The 20,170-nt window shown below is 38.2% G+C and overlaps 2 long non-coding RNA genes across 2 annotated transcripts; both read left to right on the forward strand.

Annotated features, from left to right (window-relative positions):
- The first annotated feature begins 12,946 nt into the window (after positions 1-12,946).
- Positions 12,947-15,752, forward strand: LOC145098660 (uncharacterized). The gene is made up of 2 exons (XR_013704574.1): positions 12,947-13,610; positions 14,014-15,752. It is a non-coding gene; the product is annotated as an uncharacterized LOC145098660 (long non-coding RNA).
- A 1,106-nt stretch (positions 15,753-16,858) lies between these two features.
- Positions 16,859-18,245, forward strand: LOC145070934 (uncharacterized). Its single transcript, XR_013690151.1, has 2 exons — positions 16,859-17,644; positions 17,722-18,245. It is a non-coding gene; the product is annotated as an uncharacterized LOC145070934 (long non-coding RNA).
- Positions 18,246-20,170: the final 1,925 nt, after the last annotated feature.

The raw sequence follows: 20,170 nt of genomic DNA on the forward strand, positions 1-20,170 counted from the left end.
TCCTCCCTTCGAGATGTTGTACGGGAGGAAGTGCAGGACCCTGATATGTTGGGGTGCGGTGGGTTAGAGGGTTATGGGGAGTACCGAGGTAGTACTTCAGACTACGGAGAGGATCCAGCAAGTCCAGAGTAGGCTTCAGACTGCTCAGAGTCGGCAGAAAAGTTATGCCGACAAGCGCCGATCCGACTTGGAATTCCAAATCGGAGATATGGTCCTCCTGAAGGTGTCACCTTGGAAGGGTGTCATTCGATTCAGGAAGCAGGGCAAGGTGGGCCCTAGATATATTGGACCTTTCAGGGTTGTAACTCAGGTGGGCAAGGTGGCATATAGGCTGGATCTGCCAACCGAACTCAGTCAGATTCATAACACCTTTCATGTTTCCCAGTTGCGGAAATGTTTGGTGGACGATTCGGTAGTAGTGCCTTTAGAGGACATTCAGGTTGATGACATCCTGAACTACATCGAGCGGCCAGTGGCGATCCTGGACAGGAAGTCAAAGGATCTGAGGAACAAGAGAGTGGAGCTGGTAAAGGTTCAGTGGCAGCACCGGAAGGGCTCGGAGTGGACTTAGGAGCCAGAGGGCGAGATGATGGAGCATTACCCTGAGCTGTTTCAGGATCGAGCAGCAGACTTCGAGGACGAAGTCTAAAATAAGTAGGAGAGATTTCTAACACCTGGTTCTTGGTACGTAATTTAAATTAAGCATTTTGCATTTCGGCCTGGGACTCGGCGAGTTGGTGGCCCAACTCGTCGAGTAGAAGCGAATTGGACCTGAGAGTCAAGTGGCTGACTCGGCGAGTCAAAAGTCGGACTCGGCGAGTCCGTGATGTCTGGAAAAAAACCCTAATATGAGAGTTTGCACCCTATATAAACACATTAACTTGGCCTCCCTTGTCCCTAGCACTCCCCTAGAGCTGCATATCGAAACCCTAGCGGTATATGTGTGTGTTAAGGCCATTTTGGTGCTTTTGTTGACTTGTGAAACATGGAAGGAAGAAGATGAGCTTGAGTATTCGACTTGGGGCTTGTAGATCAAGAAATCTCATTCCATTTTCAGCTTAATCAAGGTAAAATGCTCTTGCTTTGGTCTTTCATTTGGTTGTTCATCTTTAGTATGTGGATCTTGGGTGCATTTAGGGCTTTTCAAGCCATTTTCGGATTTAAGGAGTGTTATGTGGACTTTAGCTTCAGATCTGGGCCTTGAGAGGGGTCACATGGCATAAAGGTGCCAACTTTAGGGCCATGAGAGCCCTATCACATTGTAAGACCCTTTATATGGATTTTTGAGCTAAAAACCCCATGCATGTGCGTCAAGTTTGGAACTTTACATATAAAATGGACATTATGAGGACAGATCTATGGTTTTGGTTTGTTAGACCTCATTTAAATCGATTGTATGGAGTTGGTCAAGCTTGGACTCGGCGAGTTGTTCTTGGCACTCGACGAGTCGGTGACCATTGTGCACCAAACCCTTCCTATGAATGGGTAAATGATAGGAAGGAAGTCCCTTGTGGGTTTAGATGAGAAAAGGGACCTGGAAGCCTTGGGACTCGACGAGTGGTATGAGCAGACTCGACGAGTCCATAGCAATCTCCCAATCTTTGAAGATGGACTCGACGAGTTGTTCATACAACTCGACGAGTCATAGACTGGACAAGTTCTTAAGTAGGAGATGAACTCGACGAGTTCTTGAAGGAACTCAGCGAGTCGGATGAACATGGTCCAGATGTTATGACTAAAGGAAAACCGGTCGATTTTCGCTAGACTCAACAAGTGGAGTCGGGGTTTTGAGTGGGTTTAGTGAAGCAGGGACTCGACGAGTTGGTAGGCCAACTCGGCGAGTCAGGTCAACTGAATGTTGACTTTGACCAGTGTTGACTTTGACTGAACTTGGACCGACCCTGTTTAGGGTTGTATGTGATGTTCGTTGACTTGGAGGTTGTCGTGTAGGGATTGAGGAGTCGTAGGGAGTCGACTTGTGTGCCGAAGATATTTCAAAAACTGCACGACATTGAGGTGAGTTGCCTTCCAGTAGGGGTGGGTCTAAGGCCACAACACCGACCCACCAAAAAGGGGTATTTCTAAGATAATGGTCTTTGTGATAATTATCTTGGTCTGGTTATATGATTTATCTGGATTATATGTTTTGTGTTTAGTAGGGATTAGTTTCCCTAACAGGGGTCCATAGGACTCAAAGGTAGGTCAGTACCCGGATATGCCTGACTGTATGCTATTATCTATTGATTGCATGTTAGTGGTAGGGGTGAAATAGTCCCCAGTTACCGGTTGAAAGATACCGTTGTTGATTACCTGTTGAAAGATACCGATGATGGTTATCGGTTGAAAGATACTGATGATGGTTACCGGTTGAAAGATACCGACGAAGGTTACCGGTTGAAATATACCGAGGAATGTTACCGGTTGAAAGATACCGACGATATTGTATGGTATGTTGTATGATGGGGGAACTCACTAAGCTTTATGCTTACAATTTTGGTTTTGGTTTCAGGTACCTCTTCGTCGAAGGGGAAAGAGTCGGCGGCATAGCAGCGCATCACACACACGCATATGTTTCCGTGAGAAGTTTTTGGGACTGTACTCTGATTTTCAATACTTATGATGTTATGGTTTGAAATACAACATTATAATTTTGTAATGAATGTTCATTGACAATGTATGGTAAAATGTCTGCTAAATGCGTTAATTAAAAAATGAAAATTTTGGCCTTGAAAATTGGGTCATTACAGTATTTATAGTTGTATATCTTTTATCGGTTGATATACTTAGTTCACTATAAACAATGCTCTGATACCAATCCGTCACACCCCAAAACCGGAACGACGGAAACGTTCGGGGGTGTAGGACGTCATATTTAGTATCACAAGACATGTATCATAGTAAGCAAAGTAATGAACAACCATTTCATTAGAAAGAAAGTGTTTACAATGTGTGTGTTCACAAAACATAGAGTACCTAAGCAAATAACAAAACAAGACTTGAAGCTATATTGCTCCATCTTCCAAATTCCCAGCGCGAGTACCTGTCTACTAGTTTCCCGAGAATACAAGTTATTTAAAAGAGTTGTCAGCAATTAAGCTGGTGAGTTCATAAGATTTTAGTGATGTAAGTAAGTTGTAGAAAGTTGTTGTATAATGTAGTTGTAAGATGTAGTAAGATGCAAGTTACGTAAAGTGTCAGTTATGTTTAGAAAAGTTCGCCTGTTCCTCCAGAAAATCCTATATTTCCTACTTAGATGAAAGATACGTAAAAGTGGTTCTACAATCCTTTCTATGAGTACTAAATAAATACAAGTTATATATAACTTGGAGTAAACAAATAATCGACTGTGCGCATCTGCCCTAAATCCACAGCCCAACGAGGAACAGGAAGTAAAGCGGATAGCACACATCCCATTGTTTGTTAGGTCCTTGATGTATATAACTCAGGTGTATTCGCTTGTTACTCATGGAGTTAATTGTAATAGTTCCTTTATATTTTATGAAAAGATTCTTTAAGAAAACCCTTATTTCTTATAGCAAAATAGTGACCACAGTAATTACCTCTATAATCACTTAGTTTATAATGACTATACATAATTTAATATCGAATAGATAGTTAATTGGGTGTATCTGCCCTAAGCCCACAACCCAACGAGGAACAGGAAATAAGGCGGAAGGCACACATCCAATGACCTATTGGGTATTGATGATGTATAACCATGATGCATAAACTAAGGTATTCTAGAGTCAATCACCTAAATTCCTTTAAGTCTACTTTGGTTTAATAAAATGGATTAAACCCTTTATTGGGAAGTTTCTAGTTTTGTGTACTAAAAGATATGATTTGAAAAGTATGTTTTGTACTAGAAAGCGGTGTATTGAATTTGTGTCCTATGACCTGACCCATACTTGGTACCCCTTATGATGACTTAATGTGTACATAACATATATATAACTAAAATCGAATAGATAATAGGTTGGGTGAATCTGCTCTAAGCCCACAACCCAACGAGGAACAGGAAATAAAGCGGAAGGCACACATCCCATCATCTGTCGGATACAATTTATATATATCCCTTAATGTAAACATTAAGGAATCATAAGGTTAGCATTATGGTCCTTTTCTACTGCGTGTACTGCACCCGACTGTTCCGTTTGTCGTTTGTAAAGTATAAGTATTGTAGTATTGTAATAAGTGACTACTATTGTACTAATTGCCTTAAATTGAGTATTAAGGTATAATGTGATGGCTAGATCCCATACTAAACGCTCTCCTTGTCAAAAGATTATGGGAACCACACGCGACCCCAGAAATGATTTCAAGCCTTGAACATCCACATTATGATTATATGATCATGTATACCCAATATAACTATCACCTTTTGTTTAAAACAATGCATTAGTGATTCATTGGTATAGTTAGATCCTGTAATTGTTCCATGCTATAGCACCTTATTATGTTTGTTCTGTTATCGTGTATTGTATCTTCCTCCCTGTTTCCCTTTATTGTGTGTTCTCTTATGTTATCGTATTGTATCTAGTACGAATTGACTCACTAAACTATACCCATTATAGTTTACTAGTATTCTACTTGAACTTTTATTAAAAGACTCATTTTACCAACCAGTTATGTTTATGCTTTAAAAAAATGGAGTTTTGCTAAACTATAAAACAACATAACTATAAAATAGTTTTGAAATGTTTTGACCACTTATAGAAGATATAAGCTATATTTTGAACAATGTTTATAACAAATAATTACACAATTATCATTGTGTTCAACTTTGTATCCCCCCCCCCCTTAAAAGCATTTAAAACAGTTAAAAGATTCATTACGGGGTATGAACTCACCTGATGTGGGTGATTCAAATGGGTATGCGTGTAAGGATGAGAAGTTCCAGGAATGAAGTCCCGAGACACAACAAGTCCTAAATGATATATAATAACACATATTGGCATGAATATAGTGTTTATAACAACTATATGAAAGGAAACACCTTCCGGGACTAGGAAACACCTTGACTAAGTGTTGGAATCACATGTGATTCAACAAAGGAAGGTAGAATGGCACTCACATGAGTTTACTACCATCGGTTTATGGACCAAGGGAGTTTACAGCCGTAAACTCATGGTCACTCATGTATAAGTGCAAGTTTGAAGGCTTGGGAAGTTTTAGGGACATTTGTTCTATACTTGCACGAGGAAGACCACCTCAAATGAGGCTTTTGATGAGTTTACGGCCCAAAGGGGTTTACAACCGTAAACTCATGACCATTTATGTTAATGAGAGTAGTTTAAGGTCCTACAATCATCAAGGAAGGGTTCTGGGTCACAAGCCTTGCATCTAGGAGGGTTGATGGCCACAATGGCACCCTTACATTGAGTTTACGACCAAGGAAGATCTTGGGTCGTAAACTCATGATGTTCTTGGGGAAAATGTGTGTTTCAAGTCTCTAATCATGAGTTCTAAATGGATATGAAGTATAGGGAAGAGGACTTATGATCTAGAAGCTTGAAATGGTTAATATTGGCCAAGAACACTAGTGTGTGTTCTTGGTGTAACTTGAAGATCTAAACAAACATGATTTCCATGGATGAAATCAATGTATGTAGCTAGTTAATATGATGTATCAACTAGGCAAGGGATAGAATACTTACTCTTTTGAAGATCTAAGGTGAAAGTCTTTGATGATACTTGAGAGGATTTGGAGGAAAAATCTGCCAAGGAAATAAGAAATGACCCAAAGCCTTATATATACCCTTGAGTTTACGGCCACTTGAGTTTACGGCCGTAAACTCATGGTCTTGTGGCCGTGAACTCCTTTAGATGAGGTTTAGGTTCGATTTGTTACACTGTGGGTTTAGCAGGTACTTTCTAACACTCATTCCTTAAGTGTATTAGGCTCAAAACTCCTTAGAATGACCTTTAACCGGGCTAGAACTCAGTACTAATGAGTTTGACACTCAGTTGAATTGATTGACTGGTCTTTAAAAATAAAAAATTTTCGGGTTGTCACAAATGCTCGTACCGACTGGTCGTCCGCAATCTCGACCTCTAGAGGGCAATCCAACATGCCCGAAGACTCTGGAAACTTCTTGCTAAGCGCAAGAGAGACAAAAGATCGGGTGGCACCCGAATCAAACAACACCTGAATCGGGATTCCGTTCACATGGAACAATCCTAAACAAGGCACATGATATATCAAAATGACAACGACATACTATAAAAGCATAAGGATAAGAAATCATACCAGTCACCACATCGGGTGCAGCGCGTGCCTCCTTGGCTGTCAGCTAAAATGCTTGGCTCTGAACCACTAGAGCCTCCATCTTGACCTTCCAGCCATACACAACCCGTCCTGTCACTGGAGTCGGCGCCACTGCCGCTGCCATTCTAGGGAAATTGGCCTTTTTTATGGCCCTTCTGATTGCAATGAAAGCAAATCAGGTCTGACATCTGTATCGCCGGAGTAGGGGCAGTACAATCCCTGCCAAAATGTCCAACCTTGCCGCACTTATAGCAGCCTGAACCCGACCTAGTGCGACAAGCTCCCTCGTGTGACCGACCACATTTCCCACAGCGGTCCCGCCCTGACTGGCCTTTCGGCTTACCATCGGATCCCTTGGGCTTCTTCCCCGAAGCCCCCGCCGTCTGCCGCTCCTCTGCCTTCCTCTTCCGGATGTGCTCCAGATCAATCTCCCTCTCCCTAGCCTTGGCAATCATGGAATCCAGGGTAGGGCAACCTGAAAAACTGATATGCTCCTGGATGTCAGCTCGTAGCATGTCATGGTAGCGGGTCCTCTTCATGTCCTCATCACCCGCATACTGGGGCACCAACAAATCCCTCTCCCGGAACTTGGCGGTGATCTCTGCCACAGTCTCCGTAGTCTGTCTCATATCCAAGAATTCCCTGGCCAGCTACTGAAGCTCTACAGCTGGCGCAAACTCTGCTCTGAACCGAGTCACAAAATCCGACCATGTCATAGCCTCAACAGCCGAGGCTCCCAGAGAGTCACCAACCGACTCCCACCAGTCCCTAGCCCGGTCCCTCAAACACCCTGCTACAAATCCTACCTTCGATCCCTCGGGGCAGAAGCTGGTCAGTTGTACAGACTCAATGTCCGCAATCCATCGTCTGGCAGCAATGGGGTTCTTCGCCCAATGGAAATCTGGCGCACCACTCCCTCTGAAGTCCTTAAAGGACAATGTGAGTGGTCCTGACTGGCTGGTCGCCATGTCACTCCAGAACGCCCTGAGGCGATCCTCCATCAGCTCAATGATCCCTTCCTTGATCAACGCAAAGATAATTGGCGTCACATCAAGGATAGCCCTCGTGATCTCGGACGCGATGAACTCGCGTAACCAATCATCCACATGCTCGGATCCTGCCCCCGAGCCCGATCCCGACCTGGATCCTGAACCTCCTACTCCATGCCGCGTGACCACCATTCTGAAACAATAACATACGAATGTCAGGGTGACATACACTTCCTGGAGGTCACACACACTTTCCAAGTTTCCTGGTTCCATCTAGGCCCTCCTCGGTTCGAGTACGGATCCTCTGCTTCCAGTAGTACGGGCCCATACTACCTTCCACATCTATCCGTACTTTCCTCAAGAATTGCTTCAACTTGACCAAGTCCCATTTACCGATACCCTTTCCACTGACCTCATCCTAGGCTTCCCTAGGGCACTCTCTGATCTACTCTCCACCATCAGTTGCACTAGAAGTCCCCACCACCTCCCACTAACTAGTTTGCAGATACTGTTACATATCCACTCCTTAGTTAGTTGAAGTTTGTAAGAACCCCTATAGCACAAAGCAAACAGCATTCGTGCCTCGAGTAACCAAACCAGGCATAACCTACACAGGTCATCCTACTGCTGACTAAACAGTCCTAGCATACAACTCATACAACAGGCACATAAGGCATCCTTCCTAGATCCTTAGCCCTAACTAGCATGCAATTCTCAGAATCATATATCAGGCACACAAGGCATCCTCCTAGATCCTTAGTCCTATTCTAGCATGCAGTTCTCTGAATCAAAACCATATAACATAACATAACAAGTATGGGTATCTTGGCGAAAACTTACTTGAGCCCGACCGATCGCACGCATCACACACTTCGTCTTTCTTAAAATTCCTCAGTTTAGACTTTAGAAAACCATTTTTCCTTGAAAGATCTTTTAGTCCCTCGGTTTGAGTCCAGACACCTCCGAGGGTGTGTCCGAATCCCTTAAACCAGGGCTATAATACCAACTTGTAACGACCCAATTTTCAAGGCCAAAAATTTCATTTTTGAATTAACGAATTTAATAAACATTTTACCAAAACATTGTCAATAAAACATTCCATTACAAAATCATAATGTTGTATTTCAAACCATAACATCATAAGTATGGAAAATCAAAGTACGGTCCCAAAAACTTCTTGCGGAAACATGTGTGTGTGTGTGTGATGCGCTGCTACACCGCTGACTCCTTCCCCTTCGACGAAGAGGTACCTGAAACCAAAACCAAAACTATAAGCACAAACCTTAGTAAGTTCCCCCATCATACCACATACCATACAATATCGTCGGTATCTTTCAATCGTTAACCTTCATCGGTATCTTTCAACCGGTAACCATCATCGGTATCTTTCAACCGGTAATCAACATCAGTATCTTTCAACCGGTAACTGGGGACTATTTCACCCCCTACTACTAGCATAAAATCAACAGATATAAGCATACAGTCAGGCGTATCCGGGTACTGACCTACCCTTGGGTCCTAAGGATCACTTGAGGAAAACTAATCCCTACCATACACATAACATACTACCCAGATAAACCTCATAACCAACATATAACCAGACCAAGATAATTATCATAGAGACCATTATCTTCTAAATACGCCTTTTTGGTGGGTCGGCATTGTGGCCTTAGACCCACCCCTACTGGAAGGTAACTCACCTCAATATCGTGCAGTGTCTGAACTATCCCCGGTGCACATGTCGACTCCCTACGACTCCTCGATCCCTACACGACAACCTTCAAGTCAACACACATCACATACAACCCTAAACAGGGTCAGTGCAAGTTTAGTCAAAGTCAACATTAGTCAAAGTCAACATTCAGTTGACCTGACTCGCCGAGTTGGCCTACCAACTCGTTGAGTCCATGCTTCTCTAATCCCACAAAAAACCCCGACTCCACTCGTCGAGTCTAGAAAAAACTCATCGGGTTCTCCTTCAATCATAACATCGGGACCATCTTCATCCGACTCGCCGAGTTCCTTCTTGAACTCGTCGAGTTCATCTCCAACTTAAGAACTTGACCTGTCTATGACTCGCTAAGTTGTATGAACAATTCGTCGAGTCTATGTTCAAAGATTGGGAGATTGCTATGGACTTGCCGAGTCTGCTCATACCACTCGCCGACTCCCATGGCTTCCAGGTCCCTTTTCGCATCTAAACCCACAAGGGACTTCCTTCCTAACACTTACCCATTCACCGAAAGGGTTTGGTGCACAATGGTCACCGACTCGTCGAGTCTCAAGACCAACTTGCCGAGTCCAACCTTGACCAATTCCATATAGTCGATTTAAATGAGGTCTAACACACCAAAACCATAGATCTGGCCTCCTAATGTCCATTTTATAGGTAAAGTTCCAAAATTGATGCACATGTATGGGGTTTTTAGCTCAAAAATCCATATAAAGTGTCCTACAATGTGCATGGGGCTCTCATGGCCCTAAAGTTGTCACCTTTATGCCATGAGACCCCTCTTAAGGCCCAGATCTGAAGTCAAAACCCACTCAACACTTCCAAATCCGAAAAATGACTTAGAAATCCATAGAGATCCCAAGTTAAAGATGAATAAACACATAGATGAGTCAAGACAGGGGCATTATACGTTGAAGCTGCTGAAAATGAAGTAAGATCTCCAGATCTACAAGCCCCAACTTGATTTCCAAGCTCCTTTCTTCCTTCCAAGCTTTACAATCCACACAAGAACACCAAAAATGGCCTTAACTCACACACAAACAGCTAGGGTTCGATATGAAGCTTTCAAGAGAGTGTTAGGGACAAGGGAGGCTGAGTTAAGTTGTTTATATAGGGTGCAAACCCTCAGATTTAGGGTTTCACTTAACCAGCACCTACTCGCCGAGTCAGTCTCCTGACTCGTCGAGTCCCAGAGAAAAATACATATACTGAAGAAAACATACCAGGTGTTACACTGCTGGTTTTTTTTCAATATGAACTCCTTTTCTTCAGAGCTCCAAAAGCACGCTCAACATCCTTCCTAGTGTAACGCCCCGATTCTCAAGTATGGGTTTAAATGAAAGTTACTTGGTTTTGAGACATACTCGACGAGTTTTTTTCCCTACTCGTCGAGTAGCAGCGAGGTGAAACCCTAAATCCCGGGGTTTTGCAGATGAAACCCTAAATCCCGGGGTTTTGCACCCTATTTAAAGAAGCATAAGCCCCTTTAACCTCTTTGCAGTCCATTGAGAAACCCTAATTCATGTGGTGTTCATCCTTGTGTGTCTTGAGCTTTAGAGAGGAGTTTTTGGAAAGGGAGAGCTTGGAGGACAAGAGATTAGGAGCAAGGAAGGTGTGGGAATCAAAAATCTACCTCAGTAGGCATCACTTGAAGGTATCAAGTCGACATCTTTACTTCATTTTTCCTCCTAGACCTCATTTGGTTGAGAATTAGGGCTTTTATGGCATATTGAGATAATAATGTGGATTATGAGCTAGATCTAAAGTTGTAACTTCAGATCTGGACCTTTCTTGTGTTCTAAAGTCAGAAAGCTATGAGCTTGGCCATGTATGAAACCTTCCTTGAGTATGAAACCCCATTGTAACCTTGGATTTGACATTTAGGGCCTTTGTAGCCATGCATGCACGTTTATGATAGTTATGTACATGTGGTTATGATCTGTTAGATCGGAATCAGGATACAAAGTATATTATGCTCTTATGATCCGTATGGATTGGTATGTTAGTGACCTGATAGGTCGGTGCTTTAGTTATGAGAGATTTCTAAGATTGATGATCAGTGAGTTATACATATGTTTGATGTTTGTATATGCCAGTTTATGATAGTTATGTGCATGTTGTTATTTGCTTGTCGGTTGGGTTGAGGTGGTCTTGCTTTGTGCTGAAGGCCAACATACCCTATGAGCGGTCCATGGAGACTGTAGACCCATGTTGCGGTCCAGTCAAGCCGAAGGCTCGGGATAAGATCAGATAGACTGAAGGCCCAGCAGGGCGGTCCAGTCAGGCCGACGGCTCAGTATGCATGTTATTGATTGTCTATTACTGATATGGTATTATAAGCGTGGTATTGGTATTTTGGGGGTAGCTCACTAAGCTCTCGGGTTTACAGTTTCATTTTATTGTTTCAGGTACTTCAGGAGATCATGGCAAGGCGAAGGTGTGACCCTACCGCTCCTCATCCTTTTGATCTAGTTATTGGGACACTCTGATGAATAATGATTTGAAAACATTTTTGTAAACAAATACTATTTGGTTTTATTTATGATTGAAAAAGTTTAAATTGGTGTAAATTTTTTGGATGTTATACCTAGCTCTTTCTTGAGCTCTTTTGAATTTTTTTCGTCTAGAACCATGTGGACACGTAAACGATATAACAAACACAACATACTCGGGATAGATTCCATCGACCAGATAATAACCATACTTATATGGCGTTCCACGCACTTGAAAAGAAGAATCTGGTGCGGATTCATCGTATATGTTGTTAAATATTGGTGAACGATGAAGAACGTTGATGTCGTTAATCGAACCTAGAGAACCAAAAAAAGCATGCCAAATCCACATATCTTGTGATGCAACTGCTTCAAGTATGACCGTTCGGTGACCATGATCACCTCGGGTAAATTGCCCATGATATGATGTAAGGCAACTTTCCCATGCCCAATGGAGACAATCTAAGCTTCCTAGCATTCCAGGAAACCCATGCACACTAGCATGATGAGCTTGCAATTGCAGGATGTCATTATGTAGGCTTACGTAAATATTTTGGACCATAAAACTGAATCACAGTTTTGCAAAAAAAATGGAGATTGTCTCGTGCGATCCTAGCAGACATCCTAAAACTTTCGTCTAACGCATCAGGCGGAATGCCATATGCTAATTGACGAAGTGCGGCCATGCATTTTTGTAAGGGAGTGAAACCGGGTGTACCTCTAGCATCGTAGCCTTGTTGAAAAAAAATTGCACTCCCTCGTTACATCTTCAACTATACGTTCGTATAAACCTTTGAACATTCTGAAGCACCTACGAAAATAATACCCTTGATAAGTGACATTCTCTGCAAAATAGTATTGTACCAACCGTTGGTTGGTTTCTTCACGACTTCTGATAATATATCTTTGTGTTCTCCGTTGAGAACTTGCAGCTACGTTATTGCATACAACGTTGTATGTTTGTTCCGCCATTTGAACACAAACAACAGCGGTGTCAAAAATAGTCTGAAATTCTTCAGAAGATGAAGAAGATGACATTTTTGAGAGAGGTGATTTTTAATTGTTTTTTTGAGAGAGAAGAGATTGTGTTGTGAAAAACAAATGAAGTATATATATATATATATATATATATATATATATATATATATATATATATATATATATATATATATAGGAAAGAAAAGGCAAAAAAGAAAAAAATTAATTCCGCTCCAACCACATTCAAGAGTCAATACACCAATCAACCAATCACCAAACACGACATTAAAGGACCACAGTGCGGCCAAAATCGTGCAAGACCACGGTATGAAGACGGTGTGCGCAGTCCAAGTGGCACAAACCTTGGTCCAAGACCGCAACCACACCGTATAGCCAAAAGTATTCTAACTTTGGTCCACGTCGATTACCTGCTTACTTCCTCTAATAAGAAATCTGTTCGCGGCATTCTTTTAACTTACACAGTTATGCTGTCGTACCTTCCCTCACCTCATGTTTCTCTCATGCCGACGTCTCTATTGATAAGCACAAAGACTTCCAAGCGTTTCCCTCAAAGCTACTTGCCACATCCTTTTTATTTTGAAGCGCCATGAAACGTGCGTTGTAGCATCTGCTTCCTTTTAGCGAGTCACCCTCTATCAAGAACTGAATCCGCCGTCACACATGAGACTTGAAGGTGGGTTTTAGTTCTAGCCTTGCCACCAGCTGCTTGTAGCTTTGCCAGTTGCCATGAGTTGTGCACCTCGTGACACCGAGATGCACCTCCGACGTCAGCGTCCTTCAGTCCAAATGAAAACGTATATGTCTCTCCTTTTCCTCCTTCATTTCACCTGATTGCTTCCTACTCACAACAATCGGCACCTCTCACTTAATTGAGTTCCTTTTCATTCAAAAGTTGTCGCCTGATATTAGTTCACGAGGTCTTTGGTCTTTTCAATAAAAATTATAGGATTAAATTTCAATTTTTATTCCAGTTCACGAGGTCTGCTTGGATTTTGGTCGTAATTCGTATTACAGCGTCAAAATTTCACCCCTTTTCACTTTAATACATCTTCTAGCGTTCTGTTCATCTTCATCTATGTTGAAGCCCTATGTTTATTCTCTTTTCTTCATCAGGTCTTGAATCGAACCAGGTAAACCTAATTTCATTTTTCCTCTTATGCCCTCTGTTTTTTGAAAGTTTTTTAATCTGACGTTGTTACTGTTAGTTCATCTTTTATATTCCGATTCTAAGATTTCAGTGTGTGTCTTTTTTATGCGATTTTGGTAAAACATTCTCATTTCATGCCGTTACTTATCTTATTAAACTATAGCCGTATTTTTACATAATATTTGGGTTTTTTTTGGAAGCACTTAACATGTTCGATAATTGGAGCTTTATTATAGTGATATTAGGAAGGAACTAAGCTATTGATTTACATCAAATTTGTAACTGGTTAAAAACAATGCTTACCATGATAAAAAAAATTAAAAAGTTTTAGCTAAATTGCCTCTAATCATCATTTCATCTTCAAAACGATGTGATTTGTTGAGCAGATATCAGACCAAAAGAAAGTCTCATTTTTGCTGATAAAGTATGCATTCAGAAGGTGTTATAGGTACTCTTCTGTCATCTCTGTTTCACTTATCACCTTTTTAGAGATTCCCTCCTATAAATTTTAATTGCATACATCTATTTTTGATAGATAAGATCTTACACTATTACAGTCTCATATTTTCCACTAAGCTCAAAATTAGACATGATTTTCTTTTGTTATTTGGAATTATCTGACAATGTTTTTACTTGCTAAAGTAAGAAGGCCATGCATCCGCTGCTTTGGCACTTGGTGGAATTGATGTCATATGGTCACATGATTTTCTTTTGTTATTTGAATTTTTTACTACTAAGATAACGATTTAATTGCTACCAAAAACATATCTTCTTTTCCAAATATCCTTATGCATCAACAAACAGTCAAACACACTCATAAACGGTAGACTTTGGAAGTGGAAGCAATGTAGATTTCCGTTTGTGAAGAAAACAGTCGAAACAAATATCTGCTCACTCAATTTCTACTTTGTTGCCTAATTCTTCCAATAAAAAGGAAGTGGGCAGCAATTTTTAACATATATGCTCGTTGCTAGGTGCCTTCGTTTGTATAATTCATAGATGGTAGGCTTGGGTTGTAAGGTGAGAGGTGTCGCAATTGAGTTTGTCCGATTTTTTGGAACAGTTGAATGGATAGGCCTTCTTTTGTGGTCCAATTGTTTTTCTTCTCCTTCCTAATCAATTAATTTTGGCTTTATCACCGTTTAGCTTTCTTTTTCTTTTCCTTCTTTATTAGTCAATTTTTGGGTGTATTATAGTTTACCTATAACGTCGATGAGGTGTTTTCTGGAACAAGTGTCCAGCCGATAATTTTGGACTTTTATGGTTACACCGCCTGCCTTCTTTCGTCAGATGCTAAGTAATCAGTTTGTTTTGTTGGTCAATTAAATCAATCTGTACTCATTGTTAGCGTATGTTAGTTTATTTTGGTGATTCAATTAGGATATTTGTTTATTTGTTGGTCTTTTTATTTTTCGCATCTGGGATTTTATTGATTTCGTTGCTTTTGTTCTTATTAGATTTGTAGATCATTGCTGCTTTCATTTATGCAAATTATTATTATTATTAGGGTTTATAAGAGTTCAATTTTATTTCCAGTTGTCGACTATGTATCTATCACGTGAGGAGTAAAGTCATGTTTCTTCTTTTACACAGATGTGAAATGGTTTTCTATATTGTTTTTAGAAAGAATGGTATCAAATTTGGAAAAGCCTATGTATGTGGCGTAATCTAATGTTCTATGTTATGTTTTAAAGTTTTACCTTTGTTTTCTTGTAGACTTTCATGTTGAGGTTTCTTAGGTGCTGGCTTCTTTTGACGTAAAGCGTCTTTAGATAAATTATTATTACCTATTACTTACATTTGTGATGGCTTTTTAGTTCCTTACTATACATCAATATTCATTTGTTCTTTGCCTCTGCAAAAGGTTATAGATTTATCATGAAGGATATTCAGGTTTTTTTGGATTTTGAAGATACGAAAGCCTATAGGAAATGTGGTTTTTTAAGAAACAAACAGCAAAGACTTAAAGAGAAAGAGGATTACGAGTATAAGCTTCTCTTCGGTGTGTAAATATTAGGTACCTACTGTTGACAACCATCTTGGACTGGTTTCTTTTGGCGTATAGATCATAAGATCTATTGTATATACACTTCAAGTTTTAATATGAAAATCGACCTACAATCTACTTTTATTCGGAAATCTGCATACTTAAATTACTACTTTATAATCATATATATATTTACTTTTCTTATTTATTTGTATGTGTATATGAGAATATAGTAATCGTATAAACCAACTTATTTATACACTTGACAAAACCAACATGTACATAAGTAAATAACTTTTTGATTATTCTTATAAGAATTGGATTATAATTTCTTTTCTTAATAAAATTGTATTTATTTCACTTTGTAACAGAAAAAACATTTTTTGTTGTATATGTATGATGTGTATAGAAACAAAATTTAGTTATATTTGATCAAAATAGTCATTCATAAAGATTCAAATGGAAAACCAAAGAGAGAAAAGGTAAAATTCTCAAACTGCTCCTCTTGATCAAGGTAAAAAGTTCATAAAAGCACATAATACCTACCATCCTTCCTTGCTCCTCTTGATCAAGGTAAAAAGTTCATAAAAGCACATAATACCTACCATCCTTCCTTTCATTCATTCCTATTTGAACAATATACTTTCAATCATTGCACTGTTTTAAATTCCATCAACATACTTTCAATCCTTTCCTTCTTAAAAGCACAATGCTTTAGTAAGAAAATGTTTAAAGTACAATGTCCGAATTGAATGATAAAAAAATAGAATATTGTTTAAATGAATCAAGATTACAAGTATTAAGAAATAAACATATCACACCTGTGCAAGCTGTGCACTAGCGGCACACAAGAAAACATCAAAAGGATTTTTAATGTCGAAAATAAAATGCACCAGACACAATGAAAATGTCAAATGGTAAATCATCAATGATGGGTTTCGAGTCTTCTAATGGAAATGACTTTATATGGGCATACCAAAAGATGTTGAGATTAATTTTACATGTCTACGACAACAGGCTTTGTGATTTTATATTCATATAGGCAACAAATAGCAATGTACTTAATTTAAATCTCATTTTCTCATTAAAACATTGTAATTTTAAAGTACAATGCTACATTTGCCATATTTTCAACGGGAGTATGTTACACATTTTCTTAACAATAGTACCGTGTGTGTGTGTGTGTATATATATATATATATATATATATATATATATATATATATATATATATATATATATAGAGCTAGGTTCAAATGTTTTTAGCAACTATTGTGTTCCTAAATGCACCAATCAGAAATTTGCAAATAATTAAATAATTAATTAAATAAAAAAGGGTATTTTCGGTTTTTTGCACTAGCAATTAACGAGATATATTTAAACAAATCCCTACAATTAAGGGAACAAAACAAATACCTAATATATTTGTTTTACAAACTTGGACATCAATTTTTTCCCTTTATTATCTCTTCTCTTTCTCTAATCCTATGTTTGCATCTTCATAACCGTAACCAAATTGCCGGCCATCCCATTGTTGCCGTTCACACACACCATCATTTCCGCCGAAGAAAAGTTTGTATCTATCTTCATTATTGATTCAGGTAAAACAAAATGTTCCTCAATTATTTCTGTTGGTGACCAAAATTTTGACTCTTATATGTTTTTAATCAATTCCAGACAATGATTTCAAACCCATTTCATGATACATCTTCTCTTCTTCTCACATGATACGAAAATTATCATAATGATTTTTTTCTTCCATTTTCAATCAAAACCGAAGCCACATAACCATTTATGTTTTTTTTTCTTCGATCGTATGGAAACCGAACACGGGAGGTATACCCTCTTGTGTAACTCATTTGATGTTGATGGTTCTGAATTGGTTTTTTTTTTTTCATTCATGATTCTTAGAAAATGTGGTGATTTAGGAGCGCCCTTAAAGTGTTTGATGAAACGTTAAAGAGAAATATGACATTCTCAGATTGTATTCATGGTTAGTGATTGAATCATCGGTTAATGAGGAGATGCTGGTAAGTTTACATGAACTTTATTGATCTTTGATTAAGTTTTTTGAGTTGGGTTTTTGTAATTTTTTATTTTTTTTCAGAAATTACCATTCTTTGATGGCAGAGAACTTGTAGCTAGAAGTATTGATGATTCAATCTATGTTTATGATGTTGAAGCAAACATCTATCCTGATCATAGATTTGATGTTGAAGCAAACTGACTTTTCCTCATGTTTATGATGTTGAAGCAAACAGACATATGGGCTGATCATAGCTTTGACTTTGTTTACCTTTTTATATTATTTCAATTCTGAAAGAATAGTTTATTATATAAGAATATTATTGCTTTATTCTGATAGAATTTGTAGTTAATTAATTATATGTTTAATGTGCAGTTGTTACAAGTGTATCACTACAAAGTATTTGACAATAAATTTGTGATAGAAATGGCTTGAAGACCTGATGGGAAAGGCTTCTTGTATAAAATCATTCTCATGCAATACAATTCTGACAGAATGTTGTTATTTTTTAAGAATTATATTTGTTATTCTTTCAGAACGTTTGTTATAATTCAATGAATCACAATCGTACAATGTAATTATTTGGTATATTATTAGTTCAAGAATCGATTTTGTGTATTCTTTCAGAATATATTTACTAGTTTATGGTTGACATTCTGTCATTCTGACAGAATAAAATCGAAAAATATGTTTACTACTTTATGGTTAAAATTCTATCATTCTGACTGAATAAAAATCAGATTTTTAATTTTAAATTAATTTAAAATATTTATATTTTTAAAAATAAACGAATTAATTATCCCTAAAAATCCGAAAATTTCCTTTTTTAATATAGGTTAATTGACTAGAATGCCCCTTATGCTCAAATTTGTGTGATTATATGGTACATGTTATCCTATTCTACTATCATAGACCCTCAAATCATGACTTTTGATTATATTACATCCAATGGTCCAGATCTGTGCATTCTGACACAATAGTTACTAAAAACAAAATAACCTAACCCTATATATATATATATATATATATATATATATATATATATATATATATATATATATATATATATATATATATATATATATATACAAGGTTCTAAATGGCGTGAGGCGTGGCGTGGCGGTAAGGCCAAGCCTCAAGCTTAACGAGCCATGGCGAGCCACGGCGTTTTTCAAGGCGTGATGTAAGGCGACGATTTTGTATTAATTTAAAATTATATTACCACATAAATATAAATTTATATTAAATATAACTACTTATTAGAAGTGTTAGATCAATAACTAATAACAAAAAGTTAACAAAAACCACAATACTTGTATCTCCGATTTGAAAAGACATAATGAAGCGAAAAAAATTGTGTCTTAAACGAAAAAACACGCGCCATAACACGCCATAACGCGCCATGGCGCGCCATATCACGCCTTGCCACGCGTTACGCCTAACAGCAACATTATGAAGCTTTTCGTAACGGCGAAGCCACGCCTCACGCCATGGCGCGCCTTTTAGAACACTGTATATATATATATATATATATATATATATATATATATATATATATATATATACATTCTAATTCTCCTATAAAATTGCAATATAACTATTACGTAAAATAAGAAACATAAACAACCCGCTCCCGAGTTGTAGCAAAGAAAAGAAGAGAAGATAATAGAAAGTAAGGAGAGAAAAGAAGAGAAAAGAAAAGAAAATAAATTTGTCTTTTGTGCTCCCGAGTTGCAGAGAAATGGAAGGAAAGTTAAACACTTTGTTCCTTATTTCCAAATCCTCCCAAATCGAAAGGAAAATTAGGAGGGAAAGTGATCCTTTTATTTCCTTCCACTCATTCCTTTAACGAAACTCGGGAGCACCAATTTCTCTTCCTTTCCTCTTATTTCCATCCATTTCCTTTTTTTTTCTCCCCTTAAGTTAAACTCGGGAGCGGGGCAGAAAAACATATAAAATTACATCTTTAGTATTTTCAACATAAACTTTATGTTTTCCTTAAGACTCTAGACCTTTATGGTAACAAACATCCATCAAAATTGAAATAAAAACTTACAATTAAAAATTAAAAATAAAAAAATGTTATTAAAAACATTTTTTTTTATCTAAAACCATGTAAAATTAGCTTACTAATCAATTCACTTGGGTCGTGATTATCAATTCACTAGGGTCGTGATTATCACGGCCAACTAAGTTTCCTAGTATATATATATATATATATATATATATATATATATATATATATATATATATATATATATATATATATATATATATATATATATATATATATATATATATATAAGCACATTGAAGTTAACAATAATGTAGTTTGTAAACTTCAAATTTTGGCCACACCACTATGTGAAATTTACACATAAGTCCCTTATTAATGTATTAGACACAAATCTTTGGTGAATTTGACACTTTTCGTCCCTAAAGTCAAAACTTTTACATTTTTACGTTTTGGTTAATTTTTTGTGCCTTTAGGTTTTTGCTACAAATCTTTAGTAACTTTGACACTTTTAGT

Source organism: Lactuca serriola, chromosome 1 (genome assembly GCF_051521515.1).
Source record: "Lactuca serriola cultivar US96UC23 chromosome 1, Lser_US96UC23_V15, whole genome shotgun sequence".
NCBI classification, from domain to species: domain Eukaryota; kingdom Viridiplantae; phylum Streptophyta; class Magnoliopsida; order Asterales; family Asteraceae; genus Lactuca; species Lactuca serriola.